Genomic DNA, 12,703 nt, shown 5'->3' with positions numbered 1-12,703 from the left:
GGCTTCCCCTTCCACTGGTGCTCTTACTAGTATATTCATTGCTACCTATGGGGTCAGAGTCCAGGGTCAGTCCATGTATAGTCTTTAGGTAGTGGCTTAGTCCCTGGAGGCTCTGGTTGCTTGGCATTGTTGTACTTTTGGGGTCTCGAGCCCCTTCAAGCTCTTCCAGTTCTTTCTCTGATTCCTTCAATAGGGGACCTATTCTCAGTTCAGTGGTTTGCTGCTGGCATTCGCCTCTGTATTTGCTGTATTCTGGCTGTGTCTCTCAGGAGCGATCTACATCCGGCTCCTGTCGGTCTGCACTTCTTTGCTTCATCCATCTAGTCCAATTGGGTGGCTGTATATGTATGGGCCAAATGTGGGACAGGCTCTGAATGGGTGTTCCTTCAGTCTCTGTTTTAATCTTTGCCTCTCCCTTCCCTGCCAAGGGTATTCTTTTTCCTCATTTAAAGAAGGAGTGAAGCATTCACATTTTGATCATCCGTCTTGAGTTTCGTTTGTTCTAGCGATCTAGGGTAATTCAAGCATTTGGGCTAATAGCCACTTATCAATGAGTGCATACCATGTATGTCTTTCTGTGATTGGGTTAGTTCACTCAGGATGATATTTTCCAGTTCCAACCATTTGCCTACGAATTTCATAAACTCGTTGTTTTTGATAGCTGAGTAATATTCCATTGTGTAGATGTACCACATTTTCTGTATCCATTCCTCTGTTGAAGGGCATCTGGGTTCTTTCCATTTTCTGGCTATTATAAATAAGGCTGCAATGAACATAGTGGAGCACGTGTCTCTTTTATATGTTGAGGCATCTTTTGGGTATATGCCCAAGAGAGGTATAGCTGGATCCTCAGGCAGTTCAATGTCCAATTTTCTAAGGAACCTCCAGACTGATTTCCAGAATGGTTTTACCAGTCTGCAATCCCACCAACAATGGAGGAGTGTTCCTCTTTCTCCACATCCTCGCCAGCATCTGCTGTCACCTGAGTTTTTGATCTTAGCCAATCGCACTGGTGTGAGGTGAAATCTCAGGGTTGTTTTGATTTGCATTTCCCTTATGACTAAAGATGTTGAACATTTCTTTAGGTGTTTCTCAGCCATTCGGCATTCCTCAGCTGTGAATTCTTTGTTTAGCTCTGAACCCCATTTTTTAATAGGGTTATTTGTTTCCCTGCGGTCTAACTTCTTGAGTTCTTTGTATATTTTGGATATAAGGCCTCTATCTGTTGTAGGGTTGGTAAAGATCTTTTCCCAATCTGTTGGTTGCCGTTTTGTCCTAACCACAGTGTCCTTTGCCTTACAGAAGCTTTGCAGTTTTATGAGATCCCATTTGTCAATTCTTGATCTTAGAGCATAAGCCATTGGTGTTTTGTTCAGGAAATTTTTTCCAGTGCCCATGTGTTCCAGATGCTTCCCTAGTTTTTCTTCTATTAGTTTGAGTGTGTCTGGTTTGATGTGGAGGTCCTTGATCCACTTGGACTTAAGCTTTGTACAGGGTGATAAGCATGGATCGATCTGCATTCTTCTACATGTTGCCCTCCAGTTGAACCAGCACCATTTGCTGAAAATGCTATCTTTTTTCCAATGGATGGTTTTGGCTCCTTTGTCAAAAATCAAGTGACCATAGGTGTGTGGGTTCATTTCTGGGTCTTCAATTCTATTCCATTGGTCTATCTGTCTGTCTCTGTACCAATACCATGCAGTTTTTATCACTATTGCTCTGTAATACTGCTTGAGTTCAGGGATAGTGATTCCCCCTGAAGTCCTTTTATTGTTGAGGATAGTTTTAGCTATCCTGGGTTTTTTGTTATTCCAGATGAATTTGCAAATTGTTCTGTCTAACTCTTTGAAGAATTGGATTGGTATTTTGATGGGGATTGCATTGAATCTGTAGATCGCTTTTGGTAAAATGGCCATTTTTACTATATTAATCCTGCCAATCCATGAGCATGGGAGATCTTTCCATCTTCTGAGGTCTTCTTCAATTTCTTTCTTCAGTGTCTTGAAGTTCTTATTGTACAGATCTTTTACTTGCTTGGTTAAAGTCACACCGAGGTACTTTATATTATTTGGGTCTATTATGAAGGGTGTCGTTTCCCTAATTTCTTTCTCGGCTTGTTTCTCTTTTGTATAGAGGAAGGCAACTGATTTATTTGAGTTAATTTTATACCCAGCCACTTTGCTGAAGTTGTTTATCAGCTTTAGTAGTTCTCTGGTGGAACTTTTGGGATCACTTAAATATACTATCATATCATCTGCAAATAGTGATATTTTGACCTCTTCTTTTCCGATCTGTATCCCTTTGATCTCCTTTTGTTGTCTGATTGCTCTGGGTAGAACTTCAAGAACTATATTGAATAAGTAGGGAGAGAGTGGGCAGCCTTGTCTAGTCCCTGATTTTAGTGGGATTGCTTCAAGTTTCTCTCCATTTAGTTTAATGTTAGCAACTGGTTTGCTGTATATGGCTTTTACTATGTTTAGGTATGGGCCTTGAATTCCTATTCTTTCCAGGACTTTTATCATGAAGGGGTGCTGAATTTTGTCAAATGCTTTCTCAGCATCTAATGAAATGATCATGTGGTTCTGTTCTTTCAGTTTGTTTATATAATGGATCACGTTGATGGTTTTCCGTATATTAAACCATCCCTGCATGCCTGGGATGAAGCCTACTTGATCATGGTGGATGATTGTTTTGATGTGCTCTTGAATTCGGTTTGCCAGAATTTTATTGAGTATTTTTGCGTCGATATTCATAAGGGAAATTGGTCTGAAGTTCTCTTTCTTTGTTGTGTCTTTGTGTGGTTTAGGTATAAGAGTAATTGTAGCTTCGTAGAAGGAATTTGGTAGGGCTCCATCTGTTTCAATTTTGTGGAATAGTTTGGATAATATTGGTATGAGGTCTTCTATGAAGGTTTGATAGAATTCTGCACTAAACCCATCTGGACCTGGGCTCTTTTTGGTTGGGAGACCTTTAATGACTGCTTCTATTTCCTTAGGAGTTATGGGGTTGTTTAACTGGTTTATCTGTTCCTGATTTAACTTTGATACCTGGTATCTGTCTAGGAAATTGTCCATTTCCTGAAGATTTTCAAATTTTGTTGAATATAGGTTTTTATAGTAAGATCTGATGATTTTTTGAATTTCCTCTGAATCTGTAGTTATGTCTCCCTTTTCATTTCTGATTTTGTTAATTTGGACGCACTCTCTGTGTCCTCTCGTTAGTCTGGCTAAGGGTTTATCTATCTTGTTGATTTTCTCAAAGAACCAACTTTTGGTCCTGTTGATTCTTTCTATGGCCCTTTTTGTTTCTACTTGGTTGATTTCAGCTCTGAGTTTGATTATTTCCTGCCTTCTACTCCTCCTGGGTGTATTTGTTTCTTTTTGTTCTAGAGCTTTTAGGTGTGCTGTCAAGCTGCTGACATATGCTCTTTCCTGTTTCTTTCTGCAGGCACTCAGCGCTATGAGTTTTCCTCTTAGCACAGCTTTCATTGTGTCCCATAAGTTTGAGTATGTTGTATCCTCATTTTCATTAAATTCTAAAAAGTTTTTAATTTCTTTCTTTATTTCTTCCTTGACCAGGTTATCATTGAGTAGAGCATTGTTCAATTTCCACGTATATGTGGGCATTCTTCCCTTATTGTTATTGAAGACCAGTTTTAGGCCGTGGTGGTCTGATAGCACGCATGGGATTATTTCTATCTTTTGGATTACTTCTTAATGAAGGAGACAAAGGCACCTGTGGGAGGTTCCAATCATCACTGTAATAATATGGGTGGGAAACCAAACTATGCACATTAGGAAATGTATCACTGATCTACGGTTGTCTTACAATGAACTGATGTCGAAAACCAAAAGAAGAAAAAGCTTCATTGTAAAAAGGCAGTCAGTGCTCACTCCTCACTCGTGAACTTTAATCTGATTTCAGAGACTCTGGATCAGTGTCAGCCTGGCCTGGCGTGGTCCTGGATGCTCCTGCTAAGCCTTCCTCTGTAAAATGATAATGTTTTGCTCCAAGAGATTTGAAAGACAAAGAAACAATTCATATTTATCTTTACTACTTTAACTAAATGAGTCTAAAGTGATGTTAAAGATTTAAATCTGAAATTATATGAGTGGGATTTGGAGTGGTTGGAATTTGGGGAAAGGTGTTTTATTAGCCATTTTTGTGGTTGTCTTATAAATGAGAATAAAATTAAATTTAGTGGCAGAGCTTGTACCCTTCTGACCTTTCATTTGAAATCGGCAACAAAGTGTGTCCTGGATAGAATATAAGTGTTTGTAGACACACACACACACACACACACACACACACACACACACATTGAATTGTTAACAATAACTGACAGACACAGCATGTCTAATGAGTTCTGCCTGGAAATTTATTTGGAAAGTAAAACTACTGTGAAGTAAAAACACCACACCTGAAAAGTATTCATCCTGCTTTTCTCACTCTGGTGGCTGAGGTCAGAGGATCACAAGTTCAGTGCCTCGGTGGGGCTAGCTTCAAGGCAGCCTGAAACAGAGTTCTGATTTTGATGTATAGTAACAGAAAGCTACAGGTGTGTCAAAGCTCTAGGCTGGATTTGAAATGCTCCCTCCAATAAGAACCCACAATCCCTTGCTCTGTGGCACCCAAGAATCCCTTGCTCCGTGCTATACTCACAGAGAAAGAGGCCTATGGTTATTCCGTGCACAAAGATGTAAATTCTAGAATTTGGGAGTGTTGACGTAGGCTATATCAGACATTTCTCATTTTATCCAAAATAGAAAGAAGAAAAGATAGATCGATAGATAGATAGATAGATAGATAGATAGATAGATAGATAGATCGATCTGGGGCTAAAGAGACAACCCAGTGGTTAAGAGAGTGTGCTGGTCTCAAGTAAGATCTAAATTCAGAGAGAGAGAGAGAGAGAGAGAGAGAGAGAGAGAGAGAGAAAAGTAAAATAAAATTTGAACAATATAGAGAAAACAGTAATGTGTTGGAAAGTAATGTGTTAGCTTTGGGGGGGATAGTTTTAAAATATTGGCACACATTTACAATTAGGGAGATAGCTCAGCTGATAAAGTGTCTACTGTACAAGCATACAGACATGAGTTCAATGCCCACCACTCATTTCAAAGCTAGGCATGGTGGCACATACTTGTAATTGCAGCCCTGAGAAGACAGAAACAAGCAGATCTCTGGTGCTTTCTGGCAAGCCAGCCTCACCTACCTGGTAAACTCCCGGCTGCTAGAGACTCTTAGAGGGGTCAACAGTACCTGGAAAAACAAAACCAATGGCCAGCCTGTCATTTTACATTCATGGTTACCTCCACACACATGTGAACTTACACATACAAACATGTATATAAATAATAATAATAATAATAATAATAATAATAATAATAATAATAAAGTTTGATCATTTTGTGCCCCTTCCTGTGTTCCACATCTTTGACTCAAGGTTAATCTTAATGGCTTCAATTTCTACTGTACAGACGTGCTGCTGATGTGTAGTGACTTGCAAAACTACTTAGAAAGAATCACCCATTCTTTGACTCGCTTCTATTATTCTCGCAGAGACCTCCCTTGTGACAAGCCCTTTGAGAATCCACTTAACATACTTGGAGGAATTCGCACCATATAAAGAAGCCACGTGTAAACACTCAAGTCAACAGCCTCAGCCCAGATGTCCAATTTCAAGTAGACTTCATCTTTCAAATAGGCGTCCCAGCCCCCACACTTTTCAAGGACATAGTTACCCTTTTAGTCGTTCCAGCAGAGGAACCAGACATTGTGGAGCAAGTAATATTTGCCCTCTTTATTTAAGCCCTTTCTTAAACATCAATCCACAAGGTCTATAAACAGAATGAACTGTTATGATGGTGGATTGGATCTGAAATGTCCCCTGAAAATGCAGAATTAAAGGCTTGACCCTCACTATGGCAGTATGTGGAGGTGGGGCCTAGATCATGAGCAGTTTATCCGTGGATTAATCACTGATGAATTTATCTGAATGGGCTAATAGGAGGTAGGATCTAGTCTGAGAAAGTAGGTCATAGAGGGCCACAGGCCTTTGAAGGGTTTATATAACCTGCCACACTGTGTTTTCTTTCTCCTTTCCTCAGCTGCTTCTCCTCTCCTCCCTTCTTCCCCTTCTGTCCCTCTCCTCCTCCACAGACACAACTGAGATGAGTAATCTTCTCTTGCTACAAAGATGGGCTGTCTACTCTTGGTTCACAACAATGGAAAAAGCCGGCCTTGGGCAGAGATCTCTAAAACTGTAAGCCAAAATAAACATTTCCTTTATGAGCTCTTGGAAATTTTTTCCCCAGTGTTTGTTACAATGACGTTGTGTATGACTGGAAGCTCAAAACCTCTTTCCTTTTGCTTTAGTTTTTATACAGCAATCGTATTAAAACATGAAGACCTCAAGCTTTGGTTGAAATTGTTAAGTTTGCAAAACTCTCATATAACTCAAAGTGCTTAGGATAAATCGAGAAAAGCAAGAAAACTCTGAAAAGTTAATGTTATCACTTTAAAATATTTTCAAGTCATGTTTTTATGCATTTTGACTAGACACACTTTAAAAAACATTTTCTTTCATGTAAGATACCAGAAGTTACTTTCAAATTAGTTCATGAAGTTTATATCCTGAAAGATTCAATTCCGTGTTAAACTGTTACTTGCCTACTTAAATATTTTATATTTAAAACATCTGTGACAATTGTATTTTCTACACAGACATCGAAAATCAATGAAGAACACTAAGTATATATAACCTATAATTAAAACCAGTTGTTAACTTATCAACATGCACAAATTTTAAATTAAATATTACCATTTAAATGAAAAATAGATTAAAATGTCATGTTGTGCGTAAAAAAATAAATTTTTATATACAAAACTCAAAGTTTCCTGTGCTCAGCGAGCAGATGTGGACACCATTTGCTTCTCCACATTTTGTTTGGATTTCATTTCAAGGTTGAGTTGCAGTATTTAAACGTTATGAATAATGTAAAATCTTCCTTGGAACCCATGACATGGAAGTGAAAATATTGTGATTTGGGATTTCTAGTGCACATACCATGTCAACAAACTTAATAAGATATTAATAAAGAAACTAGAAAACCTTTGATACCCCATAGACTTTTATAATGTACTAAAGTCATAGTATAGCAAAGTATTTAGATATGCTTCACAAGTACAGTCTATCTATGAAGACATAACTTCTCCCACAACAAGACTGTTCGATGAAAAATGAATCCCAGATTTCCAGAGATGTGATTGAAAAGAATTCAGAGGTTGACAGGAAGGAACTTAAAACTAAATGTATGAATACGTTGTAAAAGGGGAAGGTTGTGAAGGCTCAGGGCTTATGGCCCAGAAAATTATATGTCTTGGTTCTACATGAAATGAAAAACTAAAACAAAACCCCAAATTAACTTTTTCCTTTACTGGTAAAAAGTGATAGAAAGGAAATATCAATTGAAATGGTCAAGATGAAGTCACTACTTAAAGCCTAAGGGCTTACACTATTCATCTGAAGAAGGATGCTAGTTGAAATTATAAATGGGGTAAGAACATCAAATAGAAACATTCTTCAGTGCCCAGCACAACTTCACCACACATACACACACAGACACACACAAAACAACAACAACAACAACAACAAGAACACCATCACCGCCACCACCACCACCAATAACAACAACAACAACAACAATGTGTGCGCGAGTGTGGGCACACACACAAATATATCCCTCTGTACTAAACTCACTTTCTGGACTGTCTAATTAGGTAAGACAAAAGTATCAAGAACATTGACACACCTCCTTTAAAAGGTAAGAGTCCCAAAGCAATATTATGATTAACAGGAAATGTCTGGGGGATTTCTTACATTTCATGTGTGGAGGTACATAGATTAGAGTTTGGATTCATGATTTTAAAAAATCCCACATTTGTGGTAATAAAGAGTAGCTTTCTGCATTGAGTTCATGGTGAGCTAATTTGTACAACTAATCTTCCCAGCTTCCAGCTTCGGGAGATGGGTTTTCATCACTAAATGTGGTCAAATATCAGGACACAGCAAACACAACTCCTGCTTTGGATTCTTCTGTCAGTTATCTACAGCTGCCAAGTGTTTGCTACATTCAGACATAACCAAATCGGATGATTGTGTGCTAGGTCCTGCTCTACCTCATGTCCTGACAGCATGCCCTAAATGTCTTGTATTCAGTGGATGACAAAGAAGTTACAAAAATTTCAAAGAGCTATTTTTCTGTCACAATCATGGGTGCTTAAATGACTTAAGTGGCACCACCCGGTGGAAAGACATAATCCATACATTAGGAGCTGGACAGGCTCTTACAGCGTTTCCGGCTGTCCTGGCTGAAAGACCTACCGGGGGACTGAGATTTAAAAGGACTTGCTTTTCATAGCCAAGAAGAGAAACAAAGGAGGCTGTTTTTGGCTGGAGGCCCAAGTCATGACATATAACTACCATTAATTGGTGAAGTAAAGCCAAATCCATTCACATGCCCTGAAACTCACAAGTCAACAGGAGCCTTACTTCTTCCCTTTCCAAATGAATGACAGCTTCACATTTATGAAAAGGAGCCTTTGGTTCCCAGACAGACAAAAGCATACATACTGGAAGTCTTGTATTTGAAGTCACCATCTTTGATGGCATATCGCCTAAATTTGTTTTTCAAAGTTTGCATTTCCTTCCACAATAGAACAAAAAACCAGCTCGGGGATGGAGAAGGCAAGGAGCACACACAAAGCCTGCAGGCCAATGCCCAGCGTCATCATTTAATAAATAAACACAGGATCAGTAGGGTCAAGTGACGTTAGGTGTCTAGGTGACACTAAGTATTTGCGACCTTGGTAATCATGATTAGATGCAAACCAGCGGGTATTATTTTGCATAAAATTTGCCTGAATTAAAACTTAATACTATCAGCATTTTGGTACTTTTCAGTTTTGTGGTCTTTGAATAAGGAAGCAAAAAATAACAAAGTAATTGCACTCATCAATGTTACAAGCAAATTCTTAAATACAGATGAGGAACTTGAGGGTGGTGAGCCACTGGCATCCTTGTACATGAAACCAACTGGTACTGACTAAGCCAGTGCCTAAGCTACACGTTATTTGAAACGCGGATAAAAGGTGGGAATCAGTGCAATTTTAGCGAAAGTACGTGAGTCTTTTCAAAAGCGAGGGTCTTCAGTACGTCTTGGAATCACACAGGGAGCTGCTAAAATATGAATTAATGAGCCTTAGACAAGTGCTTTGATTTAGCTGTTCTGATATAAGATCCTGGAGTGTGAATTTTTTTCACAAGTACCGTATGTTTATGCTGCTGGTCAACTTTGAACACTGTTGATTTAAGGATGTGCGAAATGGTGTGAAAATGGTATCGTTTGTTATTCTAGAATCTCCTGTCTACAGCTTATTTGAGTAAATTACTCAATGTTCTATGTTGGGTAGCCATAGATCTTCATGTGGGAGAAGTCCTCTGTTTCCTGTGGTTCATCGTTGACCTTATTGTCTATTACTGCATCTACACAGCTCACTGGTCTATAAAAGCTGTTAGGCTACTGAACTTGCTAACCTTTTAAAACTCATTAAAAGTCACAGACCTTTGACATCGTCGGCTGTTGCTAATAAAGTCAACAGCTAAGGTTTAAACTACATCCTTTTGGAAATTCAAAAATATAAGACATGAGATCTGACAGCGATTTTAGAGTACTATACATCTTTAAAAGTTAAATGAGAGTCATCAAGATGGCTTAGCAGTGAAGGCATCTGCACCCAAGCCTAAAGACCTTCCTTCAGTCCCTGGCAACCACACGGTAGAAGGAAAGAAACAATGAGTCTTACAAGTCTCTGGCCTTCACACATATATGCCTTGACACACACTGCACACTTCTGCGCACACACACACACACACACACACACACACACACACACACCACATAATAATGTAATAATTTTTAAAGTTATATAAAAATCACGTAATATTTTTCCACAGATTACTATTTATCCAACAAGACACATTCTTTCCCTGGAAACAGACTGACAAGTCCAAGTGTGTACCATCTCTGGGTTCTCTCCTGCACTTAATCTACATTTCTCTCCATAAAAATATTCATTAAAAATAATGATTTTGTCCCATGGTAACACACAAATGTCCTATTGATTCAATAGCTAGGGGAATAGAGAAGTTTGGGTGGAGGGAAAGTTCATTCACTAAACTGTCTCATCCAAAATTTTCCTCCCCCCCCCACCTCTATTTTTTCTTTCAAAAGAAACCTTTTAGAGCAAAGCTAAGCACTAGATGGGAGTTGATCCAGTCGCTGCTTCAGGCTCCAACACCAGTGAATGCTTTATCGACAGAGGTCTTGCCAAGTTTCCTACTGACAGAGAAGCCCTGAAATATGAACCTTGAAGTCAATTCATCAGAAAACAAATATTACATATAAATTAGCTGGAGGAGATGAAAACTGTACACATTCTCCAACTTCCATAATTATTTTGAAACAAAACAATTCGCTCCTACTTATGCCAAAGTATTTGGCAAGCATACAAAAGTCGCTACAAATTAGAATAAAAAGACTTAAAACTGCATTTATCTTTCTAGATTAGTTTAAATAACTTCCCATTTCTTAAGTTTTGTAGGTTGATATTTTAAAAATGCTTTTTGAAGTACTTTTTAAAGACTGTGCATATAATTTCCAGATTCTTTAGGTGAAGACAAAAGGAAATTTTAATTGCTAATATGTTTATACTAGGTAAATTTATTAAAAATACAATGAAAAATTCAAAGGATATTGGCAGATACATATGCAGTTTTAAGAGTTTATTTTACTTTTGAAATTAATTATGTATGAAATGTTTTATTGAAAACTTTCCACCTACCAGGAAATCTAAATCTATAGAAGAGATTATTGTTAAAATGGTGATAATCATAAAGATTATAGCCTTTCTGGATACAGGAAACTATATTGATATTTTATACTCACAGTTGCCACTACATTTCAGGGAATATTCTTAATTTATTTACATAGATTAAATTCAGTAAGTTTTTATTAATTGCTTACTTTATTTACACTTCAAATGTTGTCCCCCTTTGTGGTCTCCCCTCTGCAAACTCCCCATACATCTTCTCTTTGACTCTAAGGGGGTGCTTCCCCCACCCACTGACTCCTACCTCACCCCTCTAACATCCCCCTACACTGGGGCATCGAGCCTCCACAGAACCAAGGGCCTCCCCTCCCTTTGATGCCAGATAAGGCAATCCTCTGCTACATATGGGCCTAGAGCCATGAGTCCCTCCATGTGTACTCTTTGGTTGGTGGTTTAGTCGCTGGGAGCTCTGGAGGGTCTAGTTAGATGATATTGTTGGTCTTCCTATTGTTGCAATTCCCTTGAGCTCCTTTAGTCCTTCCCTTAACTCTTCATTGGGGTCTCCGAGCTCAGTCTGATGGTTGGCTGCGTCTGCATGTTTTAGTGAGATGCTGGTGGAGCCTCTCAGAGGACAGCCATACTAGGCTCCTGTCTGCAAGCACTTCTTGGCATCAACAATAATGTCAGGGTTTAGTGTCTGCTGATGGGATAGATCCCAAGGAGGGGCGATCTCTAGATGGCCTTTCCTTGAGTCTCTGCCTAACAGGGATGACATTTGCCAAAATACCCAACAGAAGTAGATGGAACCTGTGAAGACCACCTCCAGTAGATAGGCGTGGTCCCCAATTGAGAGATGGAGCCACCCACCCATCTCAAAATTTTTAACTCAGAATTATTCCTGTCTAAAGGAATCCCAGGGACAAAAACCTCAATAACTCTTAATGAGGGAAAGCTATATTACATCATTTACTATAATGATATTGAAACCTATAATATGCTCTGTAATTTTTTAAAATGGAGTTTTATTTTAAGCAGGGGAGAGCCGAAGAGAAGACTGAGTGGTTAAAAGCATTGGCTGCTCCTTCAGAAGACTCAGGTTCAATCTCCAGCAACCACGTGGCAGTTTACAACTACCGTCTAACTCCAGTTCCAGCGGGATCCCATGCCTTCACACCAATACACACAACATGGTTTTTAAATAGAGTTTTGACATTCCCAGTGAAGCCCCAGCTTCTAGAAGTGCTACTGGCAGGTAAGCTTCCGGTGACAGCACTGGTACTGCTGTCTATTTTAGTATAAAGAACTGTTTCCTCCGCGGGAAGCACTTCATTCAATGAATAATGGGGACAAAGGTTAAACACTTTAGCTACTCCATTTAAAAATCGCCCAAATCTGACCACCCACAGCGCCAAAGGCTATACTCAGCCTTAACACCTAAATTTGACAATTCGCTCAAGTCACTCCTGTTTCCTTCTCTCTTCCACAGACTGGGATCCCAAGAATACTTCATAATACATGTCTCACCTACCAATCTCCATCTCAACATCTGCCTTAAACCTAGCCTGCAATGAATGATATGTCCACGTAGTACATAAGTGCATTTGTGTTTATTTACATCGATAAAAATTTATACTCAAATGGTTATGATGATATATTTTACTTGGTGGTTAATATTTCTTGATTTTAGGATTCTATTTTTCTGAAGATTTTCCTAACATAGTAAAATATATATTCACAATAACACTATAATTTAAAGTCTCACTACAAACTGTAGATCAATTTCCATTTTCAACAGTGTCAATTTCTGCAG

The sequence above is a fragment of the Rattus norvegicus genome, chromosome 8 (assembly GCF_021556685.1).
Source record: "Rattus norvegicus strain SHRSP/BbbUtx chromosome 8, alternate assembly SHRSP_T2T, whole genome shotgun sequence".
NCBI classification, from domain to species: domain Eukaryota; kingdom Metazoa; phylum Chordata; class Mammalia; order Rodentia; family Muridae; genus Rattus; species Rattus norvegicus.
Note: the sequence above shows the minus strand (reverse complement) of the source record.